The sequence below is a fragment of the Sus scrofa genome, chromosome 5 (assembly GCF_054392235.1).
Source record: "Sus scrofa isolate SSC_HxYL_T2T_F1_AM1 chromosome 5, Sscrofa_HxYL_maternal_Yorkshire_Landrace_v2.0, whole genome shotgun sequence".
Lineage (NCBI taxonomy): Eukaryota > Metazoa > Chordata > Mammalia > Artiodactyla > Suidae > Sus > Sus scrofa.
Genome location: NC_139387.1, coordinates 100625428 through 100649042, shown reverse-complemented (window position 1 = coordinate 100649042; position 23615 = coordinate 100625428). Strand labels below are relative to the sequence as shown.

Here is a 23615-nt window from a genome sequence, read left to right as displayed (position 1 = left end):
AACAGACATTATCAATTGCTATGGCCCCTGTCGGAGGTTCCACAAAACTTGGAGACTTATGTCCAAAGAAACCCCCAAAGATCTAAGATGAGGCAGATAAAGATGGGTTAAAGGAACTTGAATTATTATTCCAAAGGGGAAAATACTGTAATAAACACATTCCTAAAACACAAAAGACTCTAATAAGTATTTCTGCTCCTCTTCCTTGCTTAGCAAGGTGGTCATGGGGCGCATCCAAATTACAGCATCAAGGACTTAGGTCACATTGAAAGAAAAATTTCTATTCATTGAAGGTTGTGAAAGAACTGAATCACTCTGCTAGAGGCGGTGAAGGGCTTTAAAAGCCAGGAATCATTTTGATATAGTTCTGTCTAACGGCATTGGTACTAAAGGAATGATATTGTGTGGTCCCAATTAGCCCTTAGCCTGTAAGCACTACATGCTCTACGAGGAAACTAAAGAGATGGCATTCTTTGCTAAGTACCTGGGGTATCACGCAAATTTATTTTTTAGTGTCTCTAACCACAGGATTTCTTTCCCTCCGCTACTATTTAAAAAAGCATAACCTTGGAACTCTAAAGTCCTGAGTTCAAATCTCAGCTCTTCTACTTACTATTTACCTTTGCACACACCTCTTAAATTCTTTGACAGTATGTTTCATCATCTGCAAACAATGCATAAAAACCATCTGCATTATAGCGCTTTGGCAGAGATTCAGTGAAGTGGCTCAGCTCCGTGTCTGGCACCGCATGGCTACTTTAGATGTTGATTTTCTTCTCCCCCAGATTGTGCTTCTGAACACGCTCCTGTTTCAGAAGCTGACGTCATTCACAGCATCATCAGTTGAGACCCTTACAACCTGAGCAAACATCCGGGCGTGGTTTAGTTTTAGGCAATAGCGTCCCCAAAGCCAGAACTGAACAGAGGGTGTGGAATTGTTATAAAATTATCCAATAAGCAGCTGTGCTGCAAATGATTCTGCTGTCCAGACATCCTCTTGAAGGGAACCTTATTCTTCTTTATAGTTGCTACAAATGTCTTCACAGCCTCTTCTTCTTTCAGGCGTAAACAGTTTGGGGTGGTTCTAACATTCTAGCAAGGTATATTAATTAGGACAAGGCTTAGCTGGCAGCAAAAATAACCAAAATACAGTGACTCAAAGAAGACAAAAATGATTTCTTTCTCACATTATCGTTTGGAGGGAAGTGGTGCCGGATTAATGAGACAGCTCTGCTCTCCTTAAGACATGACTTTCCACTTCTGGGTTCTGGAAAACTCCTATTTAGTAAGAAGGAACGGTCAGGAAGCACACCTACACACCTTCAATCTGCACAATCCCTCAATCACACCTACTTCGGATAACAACTCATTGGCCAAACTTTAGTTGCTTGGCCACATCAGCTACAAGGGAGACTGGGAAACACAGCATCATACTAGGAAACTATGTGTCTAGTCAAAGCTCAGAAAGAGAGGAATAATGAATATGGGGGCAGGACCACTGGCAACATGTGCTCCATTAAATTAAGGAGAGAAAATTATGTTGACAGTTGAACGCTTTATTCGAAGGCCATCTGAATTTTTGAAAGTCCAGACAATATACCTTTTAACCTGAAACTTGATGTGATATGGATCAAGTTATGGATTAAAATGTGATGAATAAAGACCCTAGCAACACAAATTGAGGCCGTAAGTATCAACCTTCTTGTTTATATAACAGAAACTTGAGTCATCAAGTCTTCCTGAGGCCAAGCTACATCTGGGAAGATCTGAATATGCTGACCCAGAAAAGAGTTGGAGGAAAGAGCTGTGTTGGAACAATGACAGTGCTTAGCCTCAATCTTTTAAAAATTCAAGAGTTATGGGGACGGCCCCCTGAGCAAGCCTGAACTAGCCTGGAGAACTCCAAAAGAAGAAAGAGCCCCACTCTGACGCAGAGTTTATGGTTTAAGAAACACCAGGTCAGATGACGTGGCAACACCTCCTCCTTACTGTGAGAAAATATCTCTTGGGCCAAAGAATAGTAATTCCTATTTACAGTCCAGAATGGGTTTACCAGATGCCGTTTGGCCAAATCTTATGAAAATCTTTTTGAACCTGTTTAGGAGACTCTAATATGTTAATTTTCTTTCATTGTCAGAGCTTGCCATGTATTTCACTTCTGCAAGAAATGCAGAATATTTTATCATCAAGTGTTTGTTCATGAAATTAAAAGAAATTAGGTGCATGAACCTAATCTCAAGAATGTTTTCATTCACAATTGGTTCTCTTCTTTGACTTGAGAGATTTCCCCATTTTTTCCCAACAAAAACAAGAGAATACACAGGAATTTTAAATGTTTTGAGAATAAGAGGAAAACCACCAAAACACAAGCAAACCAAAGATGAGCCCCAATCATTTGTATAAAATCGACATAACTAAGAGGAACTATATCCCTTGAAACACTCAACAGAGGAACTGGGGAAATTTGCTATGAAATTAAAACAAACAATCACTCCTAGTTTTTTAGAATTCTTAGGTTAAAAAAAAATTCATTTTCTGATAGAGGAAATTCTGGACGAAGGAGCCAGAAAATTCAGTTCACCTCCCAGATCAGCCAGTAGCCAACTGTGGAATTGGACAAGGCCAGTAATGTCTTTGGACATCAAATTTCTCATTCATAAAATCAGGAAGTTGAAAGATAATTCCCAGGTCTTTTCTGATTGTAACAGTCTGTGAGTTTATGAAACTGCTAGTTACTAAATTTTTAAAAAATTCCAAAATCACAAATATCACAGAATCATATTATTTTATTTCCTACTTCACACACACACTAGTGAATTATAAATTCCCCCCAGCAGTTAGGGGGAAATCCAAATTCTGAAGACATCCTGTAAAGTTAAAATTTGTAGAGAAAGAAGCAAACTGTCTTCTAAAGAGCCCTAGAGCATTCAGAGAATCGTGTGCCACTTTATTGATTCCTTGTGCCAAAAGGGTATTTGGAAAATAAGGCTATTCTCTCCAGATATGGATTATTTATGATTCATACCCTGCTGCCAGTAAAATGTTCCCACCAGGTCATCTCCCCATTAATGTTAGTTTCAAAGGATTAGAGCGAATTATGGCATTGATCTTAATTGCACCTAAGTTAAATTTGCCCCAGTGACATTACAGTGAACCCCTGACTAGGTCTCATCTCCTGAGGCACCAGTTCACCCATCTTCCACACAGCCACTGGGGCTTTTCCTAAAGCACAGGTGCTAAGACCTTGGCAACCACATAAGTTCTATTGTGTGCTCCCCAAGCTATGCTATGATATTTCACACAAGTGCTGTATCCAGTACCTTGAGTGTCAGTCTTCTTTGTGGCTCTAAGGAAACACAGCATATGGAGGTTCCCAGGCTAGGGATGGAATCGGAGCTGTAGCCGCCAGCCTACGCCACAGCCACAGCCATGCCAGATTCAAGCCGCATCTGTGACCTACACCAGAGCTCACCGCAACGCTGGATCCTTAACCCACTGAGCGAGGCCAGGGATCGAACCTGCAATCTCATGGTTCCTAGTCAGATTCGTTTCCGCTGCTCCACGAGGGGAACTCCAAGTAGAAGGAAATTTTATGCAAAGAAAAATGGTCCACCTTTTCTGGGGGGGAAGCACATCTGCCTCAGAGTATGTGCTGGGGGTCAAGGCAAAGTGACACAGTCGGACCCTGGTCTTTCTCCTCCACGTATTCTCTCTCCCACCTTCTTGCTGCCTGCCTTACTTTTTTTCTTTTTTCTTTTTATGGCGAGTCCTCTGACATAGGGAAGTTTCTGGGCTAGGGGTCAAAGTGAAGCTGCAGCTGCAGGCCTGTGCTACCTCCGTGGCAACATTAGATCTGACCTACATGTGTGACCTCTGCCACATCTTGCTGCAACACTGGATCTTTAAGCCAGGGATCAAACCTGCATCCTCGCAGAGACGATACAGGTCCTTAACCCACTGAGCGACAATGGGAACTCATGCTTTACAATTCTTGATCATCTTTAAGAACTGACTAAATTCTCTGCTTCTCTGGTAGGCTTCACTGCATTCCCCACCTCCGCCACAGTGAGAGTTCTATCCTGTCTGAGCCCATTGTACCCAATGCCTAGCTCTCCTGTGCCCCATTCTATTGCAACTGATCCCTTTGTAAACTTTAAGCCCCTCCTGTTTAGGAATACTGGTTTGCTGACTGTTTTCCCCAGTAAATCATAATACTCTTATGAGTAAAAAAGTCATAGTTCATCTCTGCCTGGGTTGCCTAGGACAAATTCTGTTCACCTTAAGTACTTAGTAAGCCTGTTTAAAGGAAAGTTTGTCTTTCGATGTTAAGGCCATCACAACATTTAAAATCCATGCAATCAGAGTTCCCTGGTGGCCTAGTGGTTAAGAATTTGGCATTGTCGCTATTTGGCTCAGGTTTGATCCCTGGCCAGGGAACTTCTTAATGGCACGAGCGCAGCCAAAAAAATAAAATCTATGCAACCAAACAGCCTAAGAGGAGCATCAAATGTTGGCTCATGTTCCAAATTTTCCTGTTACCCACAGCCATTATCCTTTTCAAAGAGAAATAATGGATTAATAACATAATCTTTTGAATTGACATGAAACTTTCATTTTCTATTAAAAATTTAAGTACAATGTGTAAAATGGTTACCTTCTAAATGCTGTTTCATATTCTCTCTCTGCGAATTTCCCTGTTCCCACACCTCCAAAAACTCAATCTTTTCCCCCAAAATGTAAATCAGCTAAATTCTAAAATGAAGAACTGATCCCCATTGACTAAGAAAAATTTAGCCCTTTACGCAGAAATGGAAATTCCCTGTTTCCAGAGATTTACAGTCTAAATGGACAGAAATCATCTGGTATCATTTAGTGAGGACCAAGGCATCCCCCGGCTGTGTTAGGTAGAGAGGCTTAATTCAGGATTTCTCAGCTTTGACACCAATGACACTTTGGGCCAGAGAGTTCTTTTCTTGTGGGGTCATCCTGTCCATTGTGAACCATTTAGCCTTATGTTTGGCCTCTCCCCACTTCATGCCGATAGCAGACTCCCAGTTGTGATAACTGCGAATACCTCTAGGTATTGCCACATACCCCCCGGGGTAGGGAGGGTGGAACCACCTTCAGCAGAGAACCACTGCCCTGTGTACATTCGGAAGGCAGATAACATCAGGCTTTAGAGCCAGTCCTACAAGCAGCAAACACCAGCTCTGCCTCTGAGGAGCCATATGCCCTCCTTAACCCCTTCAAGCTTTAGTTTCTTCCTGAAAAATGTAAATGTAATAGGTGCCAGTAAAACCCATTCTCAGTCCTGGAGAGACTAAAGGGGAAAATGAACATGAAATGCTTAGCATAGCACCTGATATATATTACAAGTTTGTAATAGCTAATATTTATGACTATTAGTTACTACCATACATCAAGTATCGATTTTGCTGGAATTAAAATACCACTATTTGTAATCTAACATAAACCCGCATGCAATTGGATTTTTAAAGAGTTCCACACGAGTTGAGGCTCTTAGGGCTTCAAGGTGAACATCAAGAGCTACTGCTGTACAGCTGAAGAAAGCATGCAAAAGTATCAGGCATAGGATTAAAGAGGAAGAAAATTGTTCTAGTTGTAGAAGAGACTCTAATTGTCTCCTAGTACCTGTGGTCCCTTCTTCCCCAATGATAACAACAGCATCATATTTCCCAAACTCCCTCCTAAGTAGGAGGAGGCCGTGTAAATAAAAGCAAGCCTTGTAGGTACAACTGCTGAGCTGTGTCTTTAAAAGTCTGTTCCTTCTTATTCTTTAACCAACCTGCTGCTTAGAATATGCATGGCCACCGCAGACACACCAGTGAGACCAAGTCGTAAGAACCACACCCAAGAGATGATGAAGCAGAAAGCTGGCAGCAGCCTGGGTCCCACATATCTGTAGTGTGGCCCTGCCATTTCAACTCTGAACTGACTACATCTTGACTTTAAAGAGAGAAATGGATGAAGAAAACGTCTGTCTTACTGAAACCGCTATGATTTTGACTTGCTCTTAGTCACAGCCAAACAGATACAATGTTTAGCACTGGCTTAAAACTGTAATACCAAGCAGTCATCCAGCTAGGGTCCAAAATTACTATATGGCTCAATATTTAATAAAATTGCCTCTTAGGATGCCCAGCTCACCCAAAGTGTAGCCCTTGGCCACATGGCTGAAAATTCAAGATATTGTCCTTGCTCCTTTTAGTAAAGAAGTTTGAGCAAAATTAGCTCCAACTCAAACTAGCCAGTTGCAGAAATGGGAGTAAATATAGTTAAATCTGGGGTCGTTTAAGAATTAAAAAGTGAATTGTTTCTGTATCTTAACCAAATCCTTTTTAAAAAGGAATTTTAGACATCGCAGGAAGTAAGTTTGTTTTCAGCCTCCGTCATGTGAGAGTTTTCTGACAGTGGAAACCAGCCTGGCAGCAAAGATCAGATCCAAGGCCTTGCCTTCCTATCAAGCCTCATTTTCTAGATGACCCTGCGGGGAGGGTCATAGGCTGAACCGTGCTCCCCCAAATTTACATGTCGAAGTTCTATTCCCCAGTATGTCAGAATGTGACTAAATTCAGAGATAGGACTAAATTTTAGGAACTAATTAGGTTAAAATAAAGTCTTTGGGATGGGTGCCACTTCAGTAATGCTAGTGTCCTTAGAAGAAGATTAGGCTGTGCGCACACATGCGGAAGACCACGTCAAGACACAGGAAAGAGACCTTGGGCTAGAAGACGAGGAGAGAGGCCCCAGAGGAAATCAACCTGCTGACACCTTGGTCGTGGACTCCCCGCCTCCAGAATGGTGAGGAAATAAACTTCCGTTGTTTAAGCCACCCTCTCTGTGATGCTTCCTGCGGCAGCCCCGGCAAACTCATACAGGCAGGCAGAGCGGTAAGCAGCACACAGGGGTCCGTAAGTAGAAGACAGGATTTAGTTTTTCAAACCATGAGCACATGAATTCTTCAGCTCTGCTTACTCAATGGGGTACTAAGCAGAAACAAATAGACCAGACAGTCACTCGTTTGGCAAGGAAATTGTATTGCCAAAGAAACCACAAGCCTGGCCTGACAAACCTTGTGATCATTCAAGCCCTAAAGCAACCTCTGGAACCCAAACCCTCCACCAGCAGGAAGGAGTCTGAGACAGAGGCCACAGTATCCAGAGCTGGCCTCAGATGTGGTCTGGGAGGATAATGGCAAAAGAGGTCTCCTCCCAGAAAGTCAGAACCAAGAGGCACCGGAGGCCCTCAGCAGGAGACTTACTCCTTCTCAGTGCTTCTTCACTCTGGTCCAGCAGGATTTGGCAACTGCTACAGCCTAATGACTGAGAAGTGTGTGCCTTCTCTCCTTTTCAAAGAGGAGTTTTTACTGTAATTATGATGTTCCTTCTGCTGATGAGATGGGACAGGGAACGTATGGACCTAAAAGAAACTTTCTTCTGACCATAGAAGGGATCAAGCATCACCCAGAGATCCTGAACCATGAGCTTACTGCAATAACGGGACAGGATTTTGAGTTGACTCCTTTGAGAGCGGGGTGAGTGTCCTCTACCTGCGAAACAGAGATCCACAGAGCTGTTTACGTTTCCACCTGGACAGATCATGGTAGAGCGTGTCGGGTGCCTCTACATTTATTTTCCACTTCTTCCTCATTATTAGACATCCACAATGGTATCTGGGTCCACGACTGCTCAAACATTTCTCAGCTTCCCCTACAACTAAGTGCGACTATGTGATAAAGTTCTGACCATGGGAAGTAAGCAGACATGATGTATGTAACTTCTGAGGTGTGTCCTTAAAAGTAGGAAGCCTCCCCCTTCATAGTTTTTTGTCCTGTTTCATGGACTTGAACGTAAGGTCGGTGCTTCATCCACGAGGACGAGAGTCACATACTCAGTTCACCATGTGTGGTGAGGTGGATAGTTGGAAGCAACCTGGGTCCCAGATGACTGACAAGCCATACTTTTGACCTCTGTGGCTATAGTTTTTATATCAAATAGACACACACACACAGTGAAGTTTTGAAGTTAGACGTGATATATATATATATTACTAAAACCAGTGATATTTTGGCATCCCTATTATTCCCAATAGAACCCATAACTCAGCTAATAGACTGATCTTATGTTTCCTTTTGTCTGTGGGCCTGAAAAAATAACAACAGAATAAGAACTAAAGCAGAAAACTATCACATGATTCTTAATTCTACTTCCCCTGACCCCTTGAGGAAATGTGTCATTCATACTCTGCCTCTGTGTATCGCAAATGAGTCTGAGAAAAGCCAAAGAGACAGAGTAGGAAGCTGAATCAAAAATGGGAGAGATGTGACCAAGGCGGGGTGAATGGTTGAGAAGCAGACCGCGGTGACTCGCCTCCCTGCACGCTGTCCTCACAGTGAGTCCAAAGAAAGGATGCTTGAGAAGGACGGAAAAGAAATTCAGAGATGCACATCCTGAAATGGGCTGTGCCGATTTTCCCGACCCTCCAGGTCCATCCGCGTCCACCGATGATTTCAAAGTGAAACGATGACTTCCATGGATTTTAAATGGGATCCGGAGATAACGGAAAGGGAAACAGCATCTTGTTTGAAACGTGCTCCTTGGTGCACACAGGCTCACGCAAGGACCGTGGCTGTCACCCACATGATTCGCACTGCCATTAATGCGCATTGATAAAGTGTTGATAAAGCCACAGCCACCACATTCCACCTTTCAGTGAATCTGCATTCCTGCACATTGTTTAGAAACCATCGTGGGGATAGCACAGCGATTTCTGCAGCAAATAACACGGATCCTCATCCACGACAGACTTGCATAATCGTTTGCATAGACCCCGTGAGCCGAAGCATTTGGAGAAATATTGTTTAGTCCAGCAACGTGGTAACAGTCACTGCATAAATCAGTGAGTGAGTGGTTGTGAGGTTTTGGAGGTAGAAGTAAGCAGAAGAGACCCATGGCCTCTTTTTAGAAGAAATTACCTGAATTCAATCAGAAGTCATTGCAGTGACCCAAATGAACCCACTTCTTGCTCAGGCCTGCTACATTAACCACATTACTTTTTGGCCCTAGCAGCAAGGCTGGTTAGGGCCTAACTTAAATCCCTTCCACATTGTAATTCTCTGCGAAGTGGAATAAATAGCACATGGGCTCCGTCACCTGCTAAACATATGTCATGGGGTGTAAATTCATTTATTTGAACCTTAATATTAAAGGAGTTTCTTGATTTTAAATCATCCGATACCAAAGTATGACTTCAATCCAAAGCAGACATGCCCTGGAGAGTTAAGAGACCTTTTCAAAGACAAAGGAGGCTTCTAACCTGCTCACAATTAGCCATTACATGCTACTAGGGGTTGTTTAATTGGGACTGCCACTCTCAATTAACCAGCGACAAGTGAATAGAAGAATGAGTAATCAGAATTAGGTACACATGTTACCAATTATGTCCATTAGGGAGCGTAATGAAATTGCATGTTTTGCTTTGCTTTTCCTTTCTTCTCTAGCTCCAAGAAGTTATATGAAAAAAAGTAGTGACGGGACCGAGCTCAAGCATAAACTTTTTCCTTCTAAGTGTAAGAAAACCACGTACATCGAAGCTCCTGCAGTTCTTCATCATTTGCTCGGCAGTGGAGCTGATCAGAATTCCCTCCGATGCTCTTCAAGATGTCCAGGTGAGGCTCTTTGTGATTCAGACATATGGCTCTTTTTTTTTTTCAGATTTGTGATTTCTTGATCTAGATAATGGCCCCAGCTTTTCCAACAACTTTCTAACTGAAGGAGTATCACTTACGGTATTAATCAGGGTAATTAATGCTCGCTGCTATGATAGCAAACCCCAAATCTCAATGGCTTAACCCAGGAAAAATGTGTTTCTGCCTCAGATCGCTGTCTCATAGCTGTGCCATCTGGAACGCTGAGGGAAAAAAGAACTGAAGGAAGCAGGCCATCTCTTAAGGTCTTAGTGCAAACATGACACACATGGCACTTCTTCTCACTTTTCATTGGCCACAACTATTCATATAGCTCTAAGCTTAACTGCAAGGGAGCCTGGGAAAAGCAAAGGAGTACATTAATACTTGGTGAGTTCTTACAGCCTCTGACACACCCACCATATTTTTATCTGACTCATCATCTGTAATTCTAGGATACCACCTGCCTCCTCCAGACCACACAGAAAGAACAGATGTTTAGAAAGCACTGGGTCACCCATTAAGTGCTGAGCAGCTCTGGAACAGACAGCTTCCTCTCCCAAACTGTTACTTATACCTAGCTTTTTGCAAAGATTAGATTCCTGAAATTTTGGAAGGGAGCTCATCTGCATAAATCAAATTAGGTTTGGAGGTGTTCCTTTTTAAGTAGCTAGAAATTCACTGTGTGAAACGAGCTATTGTGATCTCTGGCTTCTGAGTCAGATACACACACATAGGTGTTATGGCAAAAGAAAACAGCAATTAGCAGATTGTCCTCATGTTTGCAGTTATAAAGGTTGGATGTTTGTTTGTATAAGTAATATTGTGTGATCCGCTGTTTTCAAAAATGGGGAAAATACCCAAAAAGGAGGCATCTGCTTGACTATTTACAGACACAGACATCATTTCAACATTATACCTTCACACACACACACATACACACACACACACACACACACACACACACACACACAAAGGTGGCTTCCCCATCAAAAAGGAAAAAATAAGGAAATACTATAGATCTTTAAGCTCTTCAAAGAGAAAATGGAAATTTCTGCTAAAGTAATGCCGATTTCAACTAGATATTTGAAAAAGTCCCCAAATATTTAGGCTAGCTTAGAGCCTTTCCCACAGGGAAACTGAGATAGTATATGAACTTGTTGATTGAGGAAGGTTTAGGGTTCTGGAAAGAAGAGCTAATGAGGTACTTAGGAAGGTCGTAATTTCATTTAACAATGGGACTTAGGCTTTGTCATTGTTCACATGCATGGATCTGCTTATTCAAAGTAAAACGAAATCCTAATCAATAAAGAGGTATTGCCCTTCGGTGCAGAGCCCTCATTCAGTCCAAACTGTGATCTTAATTATTGCGCAAGACAGTTTCCTTGAACAGACCTCTGAGTGATAACTAAATAAAGCTTCTATGTAAACCATGCCTCTTAACCTTTCACCCCAGGGCCTATGCCTGAATCCCTTCTTTATTAACCTGGTAGCTCTCTCACCACAGCTATCTCTCAGGTAGTCCCAGCCTTTTGGAATAATCAGTCACCTTAGAGAAAGCAGGAAGTGTTTGCTCAGCCAACGTGGTAGTCTTTGGCTATTTCACCCTCCCCAGGGGATCTTGGCCTCTGTACAGCTATAGCTATGACGAGGCTCTCTGCAATAATTCCAAGGGTTGGACTCTAAATGCTGAAAACCCTTTCATAATTGTACACATAAAACCTGGCAAATAAACTGCCTTTTTAAGTGTAATGGAGTTATTTCTGATCCATTCACCAGGAAGCTGTATGTTACACATTAACTGCCATAGCACTATGGCTTATAGCCATTGGCTCCCTCGGAATCTTCAGTCCAGTACTTTAAAAAAAAAATAAAAAGATTTCTAGACTGTTAAGCTGCGGAGAATATGATTATTCATACGAGAAGAGTTGAGATTTTCTAAGAGTCTTTTTCTCCTGTATTTTCTTTAGAATATGTACATGCTCGTAGACTCTTATCTCACACTCACAGAAAGCTTACAAAGTTCATCTCCAATGGAAAACAGGTCAATAACCCTTCTATAGATAAAGATTTCAAACGGTGAGCAATTATCTGATGAATGTACTTCAATTGCTAATTAAGAATAATTTAATATGCAGAAGTCAGGAGTTTATCTTGCCCACATCACAAAGCCAAGTATCCGTAACTACATAGTTAGGGATATCATGTGTTGATTAAAGTTTATTACAAACAAATGAATCAACAGGAAGATACTGAGATTTTACCACTTACTTAAGGCCACTGAGTTCATAAGTCACAGATATTTAGAGCAGACGTGATCTTGAGGGAGTCTCTAAAAACAACTTCACTTTACAGATGAAAGAGGGGCTTGGGAAAAGAGCAAAATCCAGGCTGGGCTCCTCCAGTCTGATTATACCTGACTCTCCTCCTGCATCCCCCCATTTTCCGGCTTCGCATCCGTAGCAGAGGGTGGTTCTCCGTCTCTGCTTTGGGAAACTGGTAACTAACAAGTTGTCTGAGTGATAAGCATTCATAAGCACGCCTGAAGGAAGCAAGGGCTGTTGGTTTCAAAATAACCAACTGTTATTCATAAGTGTGGAATGACAACTTTTTGCTCATCTGTTGAAATTTAGCTGCCTTAAAATAACAAATATTTTCCACTTGTCCCTAACTCATTCTTGTTAACAGAGACAAATGACTCATTGAGAAATGACTTTTGACAGCTTCCAATTGCCTGGTGGATTTTTATAACTGCATTTTACTGGGTCAAGGAGCAGCCATGTGTAACTCTTTGGGGCCATTATTGGGTATAAACTCTGTGGCAACCGCACTTGCCACATTATTCATTTAATCATTTCAAGGCGAATGCCAGGGAGACCAAAGTTAACAATACTCATAGACAGAATGCCTCGTCACAAGTGGGAAAGAGAATTGTCTGCCCTGTCTCCAAGAAGAACCACGTAAGAGAACATGTAGGTGGACTGGATCAAATCCCTTACCGAAACCACAGCTTAATCCTGAGAGCATAACCTACTGACAAGGAGCCCCTTGCACTTTTATTTCTATTTACAAAAGCTACATATATGCTTCTACAGAATCATACAAAATGGCATCCTCTGAGCCATAGATTCTGGAGCTCTAACATATTATTTCTTTTCTTTCTTTTTTTTTTTTTTTTTGTCTTTTTGCCATTTCTTGGGCGGCTCCCATGGCATATGGAGGTTCCCAGGCTAGGGGTCGAATCAGAGCTGTAGCCGCCAGCCTACACCACAGCTCACGGCAACGCCGGATCCTTAATCCACTGAGCAAGGCCAGGGATTGAACCCGCAACCTCATGGTTCCTAGTCAGATTCGTCAACCACGGAGCCACGACGGGAACTCCTCTAATGTATTATTTCACAGGTGAGGAAAGAGATCAAGAAGTATTCTATGAAGATCATAGAAATGGTTAACAACAGAACTCAAGTGAGAACTCAATCTTCCTGACACCTCCTCTAGCGGGCTTTTTGTTCCATTTATGGTTCACCATAATTCTTATGTTTTTAGGTTTTTATTTTTTCTATTGTAGTTGATTTACATTGTTTTGCAGTTTCTGCTGTGCAGCAAAGTGACCCAGTCATATATATGTGTGTGTGTGTATATGTGTGTGTGTGTGCATGCGTGTGTGTGTGTGTATATATATGTGTATATATATATATATATATATATATTCTCTTTGTGTCACATTACCCTCCATCGCATGTGAGTAGATATAGTTCCCTCTGCTATACAGAAAGATCTCATTGCTTATCCACTCCAGATGCAACAGTTTGCATCTACTAACCCCAAACTCCCAGTCCATCCCAGTCCCTCCCCCGGCCCCTCGGCAACCACAAGTCTGTTCTCCAAATCCATGAGTTTGTTTCTTTTCTGTAGAAATAGTCATTTGTACTGTATATTAGATTCCAGATATGTGATATCATATGGTATCTGTCTCTCTTTCTGACTTACTTCACCTAGTATGAGAGTCTCTAGTTCCATCCATGTTCTTTTTATGGCTGAGTAGTATTCCATTGTGCATATGTACCACATCTTCTTAATCCAGTCATCCGTCAAAGGACATTTAGGTTGTTTCCATGTCTTGGCTATTGTGAATAGTGCTGCCTTGAACAGAGGGGTGCATGTATCTTTTTCAATAAAAGTTTGTCTGGATAGATGCCCAGGAGTGGGATTGCTGGGTCATATGGTAGTTCTGTATTTAGTTTTCCGAGGTACCTCCATACTGTTTTCCATAGTGATTGTATGTGGTTCACCATAATTCTTTAAAACTTTTAACAGGTTCATGTGTTAAAAAGGTCTTGCACGATGACATTTAGATTGCTAGTTATATTCTAATCTAGTTGTTAGTCTATTCCTGATGATTCTCTTCTATATGAAAAATCCTATGGTGGTTTATCACTGTACCTTCTTTCTTTTCTCTTCGTTAAAAACTAGTTTAAAACAGTGACAAAGTTATTACTATGTCCAATTTTTATTAATAATGCCTGACCTAAAATCAAAGGAATAAGAGGGAAATATCTTAAATGTCCGTTTGCAGTGTTTTAATCTCATCATGGTGACCTTTTGGAAACATTGCTTACACTCTCACTTTGAAAATGATTATAGAATCTGTCTAAAGACAAAGAGGGACCTGAATCTAAGGTTAACCTTGAGTTAAAAAGAAAAAGCAGAGGGATAAGATCAAAGGCAAATCCTCCCTCAGGGCTTCAGGAGCTGTTCTCCCCCCACCCCAGGGGAACTGTTCTTTTTCCCAAAATCTAAGCAGTCAGAATAAAGCAAATGTACAGCTCTTTACTCAGCCAGATAGAATCAAAGCCTTACATTCTATGTCCACGGAACAGGAATTTCCACACATTGATAAGGACAGCCTCAATTTGGATTGAGGTCAAGGGAGTCCTTTTTAAGTTTGTTAGAACTTCTGTTAGTTCTGTTTTCTCTCTTTTTTCGTTGTTCATTTCCAGAAAGTAGGTGATTAAGACTATAGTGCTGAAGAAAAACGTCCCACTGAGTCACAAAGCTAAGAATGTCTGTAGTGACGGTGCTAATATAAGTTTTTTTCTGGAGATTTATAGCTGTGCTGATTCACAACTTCCCACCCACGCCGAGGGGATAGGAGAAAAGAGTAGCCTTCTCTTCCAGTTAACTGTAAAATGCATGAATCAAAAAAAAAAAAAAAGAAAAGTCATATGGTTAGTTCAGAGAAGTTGGATTTGTTATATTTACAGAAATGAAGAGTCTCTCAATTAAATGTATTTTACAATGAGTCATTTTCGGATGGGGGAAGATCACATTGTGGGGAGAAGAGAATCCTCCCTCTGGCTTGATATTTTTAAACATCACAAAAGCAAATGCAAACTAATTTGCACAAAGATTCTCCCAATGGGTGAGCTAAACATACAGCCTATGAACCAAAGAATGGAATGGCAGCTGCAAGGAGCCCCAGCAGTAATGAACACTAAGCCACACAGGCTACTTACATGGGTACTGAGCTCGCTCTTTCACAAGCAGAATTTTCTCTCGGGGTAGGGGAAGGGAAACTAACATCTATTTCAGCCTCACTGCGGGCTGTAGCAGAAGTGACCACATATTGGATGTCTTTCCGCCTCAATGTAAGCCTGGGGCTCGCAATTCCCTCAATTCCCTCATATATACAGATAAAAAAGCCCAGCCAGGGGAAGGTGTATTTCCAAGATGTACTCATTACACCAGGTATATTCATTCTACAAATATTGATTGCATATGTTTTCATTGATTTTTTTGGATTATTGATTGAAAGCCCACCTGGAGTCAGGAGAAGTTAAAATACCCTGAGTTCACTTAAAATAAGAAATCTAGCACATGTAACTCAGAGATACGAGGACTAAGGGAAGTATAAATCACCCATTTCCATTTATTGGCTACATCATCAAGGATTAATTATCATGCCTATAGTATATAGAAAAAAACTAGCCAAGACACAGAAACAACCTAAATGTCCATCCACAGATGAATGGATTAAGAAGATGTGGTGCATGTGTATGATGGAATACTACTCAGCCATACAAAAGAATGAAAGAAGGCCACTTGCAGCAACATGGATGCAACTAGAGATTCTCATACTGAGTAAAGTCAGAGAAAGAGAAATGCAAATAGCGTATGACCTCACTTATATGTGGGATGTAAAATGGGACACAAATGATCCCATCTACAGAATGGAAACTGACCACGGACAGGAAAGAACAGACTTGTAGTTGCGGGGGGGGGGGGTAATGAACTCTTACAAACTCTTACATTTAGAATGAATAAGCAGTGGGGTCCTACTGTACAGCACAGGGAACTATGTCTAGTCTCTTGGGGTAGAATATGATGGACGATGGTATGAGAAAAAGAATGTAAAGCTATGTATGACTGGGTCACCATGCTGTACTACTGAAATTGACTCAACACTGTAAATCAACTACACTCTAATAAACAAAAATGAACTAGTTGTTCAGAATCCATATCTGTGTGTGACGTCATCCAACTTTATTCACCATGCATTAAAGCAACCGCTAGCAATATGTAGCAATTTAAGTTAGTTAAAAGCCAATACAACTTAAAATTCGGTGTTTTAGCTCCCTGTCAACTGCTTGACGGCCACATGTGACAAGGAGCTACTGTACTGGCCAGCACTAATTTAGAATACTAGCATCACAGAATGTTCTATTGGACAGGACTGCTGGATTCTAAATATTCTAAATTAGGAAATAAATTTTATGGGCACTCTTGTTTCAGAGTTTTTTGAAAACTCTTGCTTTATGTTTGGATAGCACGTCATGCTTTTTCAAAGACTGGAAAAGACGGTTTCCCTGACCCATGCCGAGATTACTCCCACGCTGTGCTGAAGGGACCACGTGACCCAGGGAGGCTAAAAGGCTGGCCAGGTCATGTCCTAGCACCCAGGGCAGAATCTTAGCCTGCTAGTCCAGCATGTTCGTGGTACAACAGCAGACACTCAGGAGACAACTGTGGCTTGGACTCCCAGCTGTGATACCTACCGGTTGTGTGACATGGTGGAACAAGTGTGGACCTCTGCTGGGCCTCAGTTATCTGCAGAATGAGGGTGACAAGGACAGGATTGCAGAAAGATGCATCCATCCCCCCTCCCCGGCCTCGGCTGACTTGGGGTGCGCTGCAACATTCCTCCTCCTGCAAGCAGGATTATTCTTTTTTTCTTTCTCATCTTAATTTAAATTTTTTTTTCAATGTTACATTCTACAAATAGGCCCAACAGAAGCGGCTCACGATTTCAGAAGCTGATTTTGAGTACGCTGACATTTCCAACTGTTATATATACCCTCCTCCCAGCTGCTATATTTGTGTTACCTCAGGATTATTGTCGAGATGAAGCAAGAGTTTAAATCACACACAAATCTGACATGTAGACGTTCAATAAATGCAAGTTCTCTCTTCACCTTCTTCCTTTAGCCTAACTTTCTTTAAGGCTTCCTGGCACCCACCTGTCACCCAATTGAGAAGCCTAGATCCTGTCCTGCATGGATAAGTGATTAGCCGGCTCATTTTCAATCTGATAGTGTAACACCTGGTTTCCACAAAAGCATATGTTACATACTACATTAGAAAGTAGTAGTAAAATAGATTAATTACTTAAAATTTGTTTTTCAGGAAGCTTTAAGAATGCATCTATTCCATTAATTCCATCTATTCCATCTATTCCATCTATTCCATCAATTATCCTGTTAATGGAGAGGCAATATGCTAAAATGTTTCTTCTATTTGGTTTAGAAAAGCATCATAGAATGACCCTAAAACAGATTGGCCTTCCTAATTATGTTAGGTTTAAGACATTAAACTTAATCTATGTATCTTAAATCAATGATTTTTAGTTCTAGGTCAGCTCTGAATTTTTCAAGCAACTCTATTTTAAGTCCTTAAATACTGGATTGACATAACACAGATCTAAAACCAGGGACTAGAACTCAAGACATCTGGCTCCTTGTCTGATATTTTTTTCTCTTACCAAAACCACTGAATTAAGTGACATTCTCATTACAATAGGCCTGAACACAGTAACCGTATTTCATCCTGCAGAGAATGGTCACATGACCAAACCATAGAGAGCCAACCAATGAAGACCAGGGGAACCCAGGCAGCAGGAGGACAGCAAATTGGATGAAGGCATCTAGCTCCATCCCTCCAGCTCTGTGATTACATCTGTCGCCTTCAGTTTTCTATGAACCTATAGGAAGATATATGGGCTAAATGAAAGCTGATTTTACAGATGGCCAGAAATTAGAAGGAATGGTGTGAATGCTCATGAACAGAATCAGCATTCAAAGAGTCTTCAGTGAATAATAAGCCAAGTCTAACAAAAGAGACGTTTAGTGAAATAAATGTGAGACCCTGCTGCTAGGAGCTGACCTATGTCCCCCCGCCCAAAAAAAATCCATACCTTGAAGCCCTCACCCCCAGCACCTCAGAATGTGACCGTCCTTGGAGATAGTCTTCAGAGAGGTGATTAAGTTGAATGAGGCCATGAGGGTAAAGCTCGAATCCAATCCAACTTGCGTCCTTACAGGAAGAGGAGTTTAGGATACGGACAGTCCACTACGCAGGGGTGACCATGTGAGGACACAGCAAGAAGGTGGCCAAGCCATCCGCAAACCAAGAAGAGAGGCCTCAGAACAAACCAAGCCTGCGGACACCTGGACCTTGGATTTCCAGCCTCCAGAACTGTGAGAAAATACATTTTGTTTTTGCTTTTGTTTTCATTTAAGCTACCCACTCTATACTATTTTTGTTATGACAGCCCTAGCAAACTAATATACTCACCTTTGGGCAACAAACAAATATACCTATTGAGTATAAGCTGGACAATCTTGCTTAACCCTGCACAGTGGCAGGAGAGAGAGGGAGAGGGAGATACTTGCATTCGAAGTAAGCTCTAGGTAATTCCACCGTGTGTTTGATGCCAATACAGAATGAAGGAGTAAAGGTGTCATATTAGAGGCAGCCAGGTGTTGGTGTCAGCCAGGACAGTTTGTTTCAACCCTGTTACTTCCCAGTCGTGTGACCTCGAGCCAGTCCTCTCTTTCTGCGCTTGTGTCCTGATCTGTAAGATGGGAATGGTCCCTCCCTGACAGGTCGAGAGGACCTCAGGAGATACTAAATATCCAGAGCTTTACACCAAGTCTAGCACGGAGAAAACAGTAAAGGAAGGCCACTGTTGTCTATCTTAACAGTCACCCCAGAAGATCGTAACAGATCACTGCCAGAAGATGAGGGTCTAAGCTGCTTAGTGACAATCAGATCACGATCTCATCTGAGTATCAGCTTTGGCTCTTCGAACCCTGCTTGCAGCCACGTGTCTATTAAAGAAGCAAGTAACTGATGGGGGGATTGCATTCAAAGGCCAATGACGAGTGACATATCATCCATGTGGAGAAGACTTTCCAGCTGTGTTTCACTGGGATTAGCCCTACGTTTTTTTATCTTTACTAGTGTTCAGAATAAAGGAATTGGAAAAAAAAGAAAAAACACATAAAAACATGGTGATAATTAAAACAACAGCAAGTACTATTTGAAGGGTCTGTCTGTGTCAAGTGGTGTATATCATCTTTTAATATAATCTTCCCAACTCCCCTTTGAACCGTGTGTCATTGCCAACATGTGACAAGTGAAGAAACCAAAACTGAAACTCATAAAGCCAGTAAGTGGTGGAGGCAGGATTTAAAGCTGGGTGTGTCTGACTCCAAATGATTTTCTCTTCCCCTCCCGTATGCGCAGAGCAAGGGAACGCAAAACAATATCTACTAAGAAAAAATGACTTGGGAACGGATACGAAGTACGTAGTATTGTGTTTAAATGTCGTAAAGTCTGTTATTGAAAATATGGATTGGGTTTCATAGAATCAGTAGAATCAAAACTAGGAACGGGTGTTCTTGCAGTGGCCCAGTGGGTTAAGGATCCAGCATTGCCACAGCTGTGGTGTAGGTCACAGCTCTGGCTTAGATTCAGTCCCTGGCCAGGAAACGTCCATATGCCAAGGGCAGATCCAAAAAACAAAAACAAAAGCAAAACCTGGGAGTGCAAGTTATGGGGGCCAGCATACAGCTCAACATAGAATTTCCTAGTAGAAAAGTCAAAAAATGGAATAGATTTCTTCAAGAATATTCACATAATCGTTTGGCAAGAAAGTTGCAAAAGTTGTCTTCACGTATTGGCTACATGGTTGTAATCAATGACTTTTGAGGTCCCTCTCAGACCTAAAACCATCTATGAATTTCTCTCTACCTGCCAGGGGTGCACAGGTAATAGAAGTACGGAGGCCTCCACTTACTGGAGGCCTAAAATCAGCACTCAGCCTCCAGGCAGACATGTTTGGTCCCAGTCCCAGGAAAACTGGAGTGCGAGGCAGAGAAGGAGGACTAGCCACCGCACGAAGGAACATGGCCTGTCCATTGTTCTGACCGCTGAGCCGTAAATCATGGGCAGAGAAAACAAAGCCAGGTCCCGTCTGAAGCAAGACGTCTCGGCGATAGATTCAAATTCCTGTCTCAGCACCGGCAAGCTGTGTGTCTGTGGCCAGGTTTCATAGTGAATGCTCTCTAAATGTTGGTTTACATTCTTAATATTCCTGAGTATAGATTTTGTCCTAGGATGTGGGGCAGAGCCAAAGGTAATCACATGCTTACCCTTTCTCAGAGGATGATAGGAATACAGAAGTAAGAACTTCGGTAAACCAGGGAGTCTTCTACTTTTAAACTAGAAAATACGAAAAAGCTCCGCTTCTGAGAACTGATACCAACTTATGGAAGTTTCTGAACTTAAGAAAAGTCTTAAGCCTAAACTGTGGTTGAAGTTTCCTGTCATGGTTCTTCCCTTACATGAAATAGTTTATGTGAACAGTTCAGTTCAAGACGCACTTACCAGAAAGTTCCCATTGTGGCTCAGCAGTAATGAACCTGACTAGTATCCATGAGGATGCAGGTTCAATCCCTGGCCTCGCTCAGTGGGTTAAGGATCCGGCGTTGCCGTGAGCTGTAGTGTAGGTTGCAGATACAGCTGGGATGCAGCATTGCTGTGGCTGTGACTGTGGCACAGGCTGACAGCTGTAGCTCTGATTCAACCCCTAGCCTGGGATTCCCATATGCCATGGGTGCGGCCATAACAAGCAAAATAAAATAAATAAATATGCTGTCACCAGGGAGTTCCCATTGTGACTCAGTGGTAACAACCCCAACTAGTACCCATGAGGATGCGGGTTCAATCCCGGGCCTCGCTCAGTGGGTTAAGGCACTGTGGGTAAGCCCGCAGGCTCCACAACCATGTTTTCTGCATTCAAATTCCGCCTGGATCACTCCTAGCTGAGTAATCTTGACAAGTGATTTGAGCTCTCTGGGCCTCGGTTTCCTCACCTGTTAAATGGAGCTAATTGTCGTCCCTACTGCAGAGGATGGTTGTAAGGATTTGTTACCTCACTTACATCAGTGCCTGCCTACGTAGCCAGAGCTACCTATTACAACAGCCCTGGTTATTTGTCAGACCTCACGATGGGCATGAGGCACAGCGATAAATAAAGCAAAGTTTCTCTTCCTAGAAGAGTTTCTCCATCAGTGAAGAAGCCAGATGCAAAAGCAGAATTCCACTAAAATGTGCCAAGTGCAATAATGGCTTCACTGGCTAGAAAGGAGGCAGAGAGGACAGGGAGCTGATTTAACCTGGGAAGACTTCCTGGAGGAGGGAATACCTGAATGAAGTCTTCAAGGATGAGTAGATGGCAAAGTTATGATGGTCTCCTTGGAATCATTGAGCAAAGAACATTTCACTGAAAATGTTGGCAGATGAAACCCTCTCCAAATGTCCTGATTTTTTAAAAAAATAATAATACTGAACCAGCAGATTAAGAGAACTTGCTCCTATCAGTTGAAACATGACAGCTTCCAGCTAGATGTTGCACAATATTTATGTGAATGAATTGCAGTTGAGAAGTTCTGCCCAAATAACTGAAAAAGAAAAAAATCACTTGGAAAACAAGTACTGAAGCTCATATCTTAGAATACTTGACAACGGAAAGATATACAGAAGAAGCTCGTTCAGAAGTGGATAAACACGAAATGACAAATGAAATATGACCCGTGACCATGCCAGTGAACTGAATTCTCTTTAAGGGCAGGGATGACTTATTCTCTTAATACATTTCTTGGCAATAAATGTTTGATTAATTAACACATGAACAAATAGAGTTGAATTACCGGCTTTAAAAAAAATAGTTTATAAATCATCTTTGAAATGAACATTGTAATAGTTACCAATTTTCACTGAGCACTTATTATACGCCAAGCACTGCATTAAGCCTGCACATGGGTTGTCACAATTTTATCTTGGGAAGTCAGTGCTATTTTTATTTACTTATTTGTTTATTTTGGCTTTTTACCATTTCTAGGGCAGCTCCCACGGCATATGGAGGTTCCCAGGCTAAGGGTCTAATCGGAGATGTAGCCCCCAGCCTACACCAGAACCACAGCAACGCAGGATGCAAGCCGCATCTGCAACCTACACCACAGCTCATGGCAACGCCAGATCCTTAACCCACTGAGCAAGGCCAGGGATCGAACCCTCAACCTCATGGTTCCTAGTCAGATTCACTAACCACTGAGCCACAACAGGAACTCCAAGTCAGTACTATTTTTATTTTGACTTTGCAAACTTATTCACCGATGTAACACATTTATTGAGGGACAAATACTTTCAAGCCTCTGTTCTGGGAGCTGTGGATATGGCAGTGGACAAACAAGGTAAAATACTTCCTCTCATGAAGGCCGCATTCCAACGAGGAAGACCAACAGTAAATAATAGAGTATAGCATTATAAGAGGATATAATACGCATATTCTATCATAATGTTCAATATCATCTCACATACATGCCCTATATATCATAACATTATATTGTTTTGCGGTGGGTTTGGGTTCCTCAGGAAATTAGACGCTGGACCCTGAGGAAAGTGAAAGCACCAAGACTGGGCAGAGGGAGAATTTGGGCTGTGATTTAAGCTGGACAGAGTCCCCAGCCAACCCCACAGGGAGCTCTCAAGCTGGGCTCACTTTGAGTCTTGGCATCTGGGCCTTTTCACCCCCGCGGTGATCAGTCTTCAGGTGCAGGCTGACCAGGAAGAGGTCATGACCGTGGGTGAGGCAGCCCTCTTAGGCCAAGGGCAATTCCCAGAGAGGGCTGACAGCTGAGGGCTGAGTTGGCAACACTCCCAGGAGCTGGAGCCAAGTCCTTCGGTCTTAATTACGATGCTCTTGACTTCATGTCAGTCTCTTGGCCACTAGAATGTAAGCTCCGCGAAGGCACGTATCTGGCATTCGCTCTGATCTGCCTCAGCTGCCTAGAACAGAGAACTTGCACTTGAGAAGGACTTTATAGTGTTTGCTAAATTAATGAATTAATGGTAGAAAATGATGGTATCATAGAGCATAAACCTAAAGCAAAAGTTTCTAAAGAATGAGATCAAGTTGGCATATAGAGTACTTGTAAATAATTTGTATTTGTTATTGGTACAAAACTTGGAAAATTATGCTTCTTTTTAAAATCTTGGTTTAGGAGTTCCCGTTGTGGCGCAGCAGAAATGAATCCAACTAGGAACCATGAGGTTGCAGGTCTGATCCCTGGCCTCGCTCAGCGGGTCAAGGATCCCACAGTGTTGCTGTGAGTTGTGATGTAGGTCGCAGACACGGGTCGGATCTGGTGTTGCTGTGGCTGTGGTGTAGGCCAACGGCTACAGCTCTGATTCGACCCCTAGCCTGGGAACCTCCATGTGCCACGGGTATGGCCCTAACAAGACAAAAAGACAAAAAAAAAAAAAAGAAAGAAAGAAAGAAATCTTG

General features: G+C 42.1%; 1 long non-coding RNA gene across 1 annotated transcript in view; it reads left to right on the top strand.

The window, feature by feature from the left end:
- Window positions 1–23615, top strand: part of LOC110260804 (uncharacterized) — a 364487-nt gene that overhangs the window by 309889 nt on the left and 30983 nt on the right. The window contains exon 6 of the long non-coding RNA XR_014804517.1: window positions 9521–9688. This is a non-coding gene — a long non-coding RNA (uncharacterized LOC110260804). The remainder of the gene's footprint in view (window positions 1–9520; window positions 9689–23615) is intronic.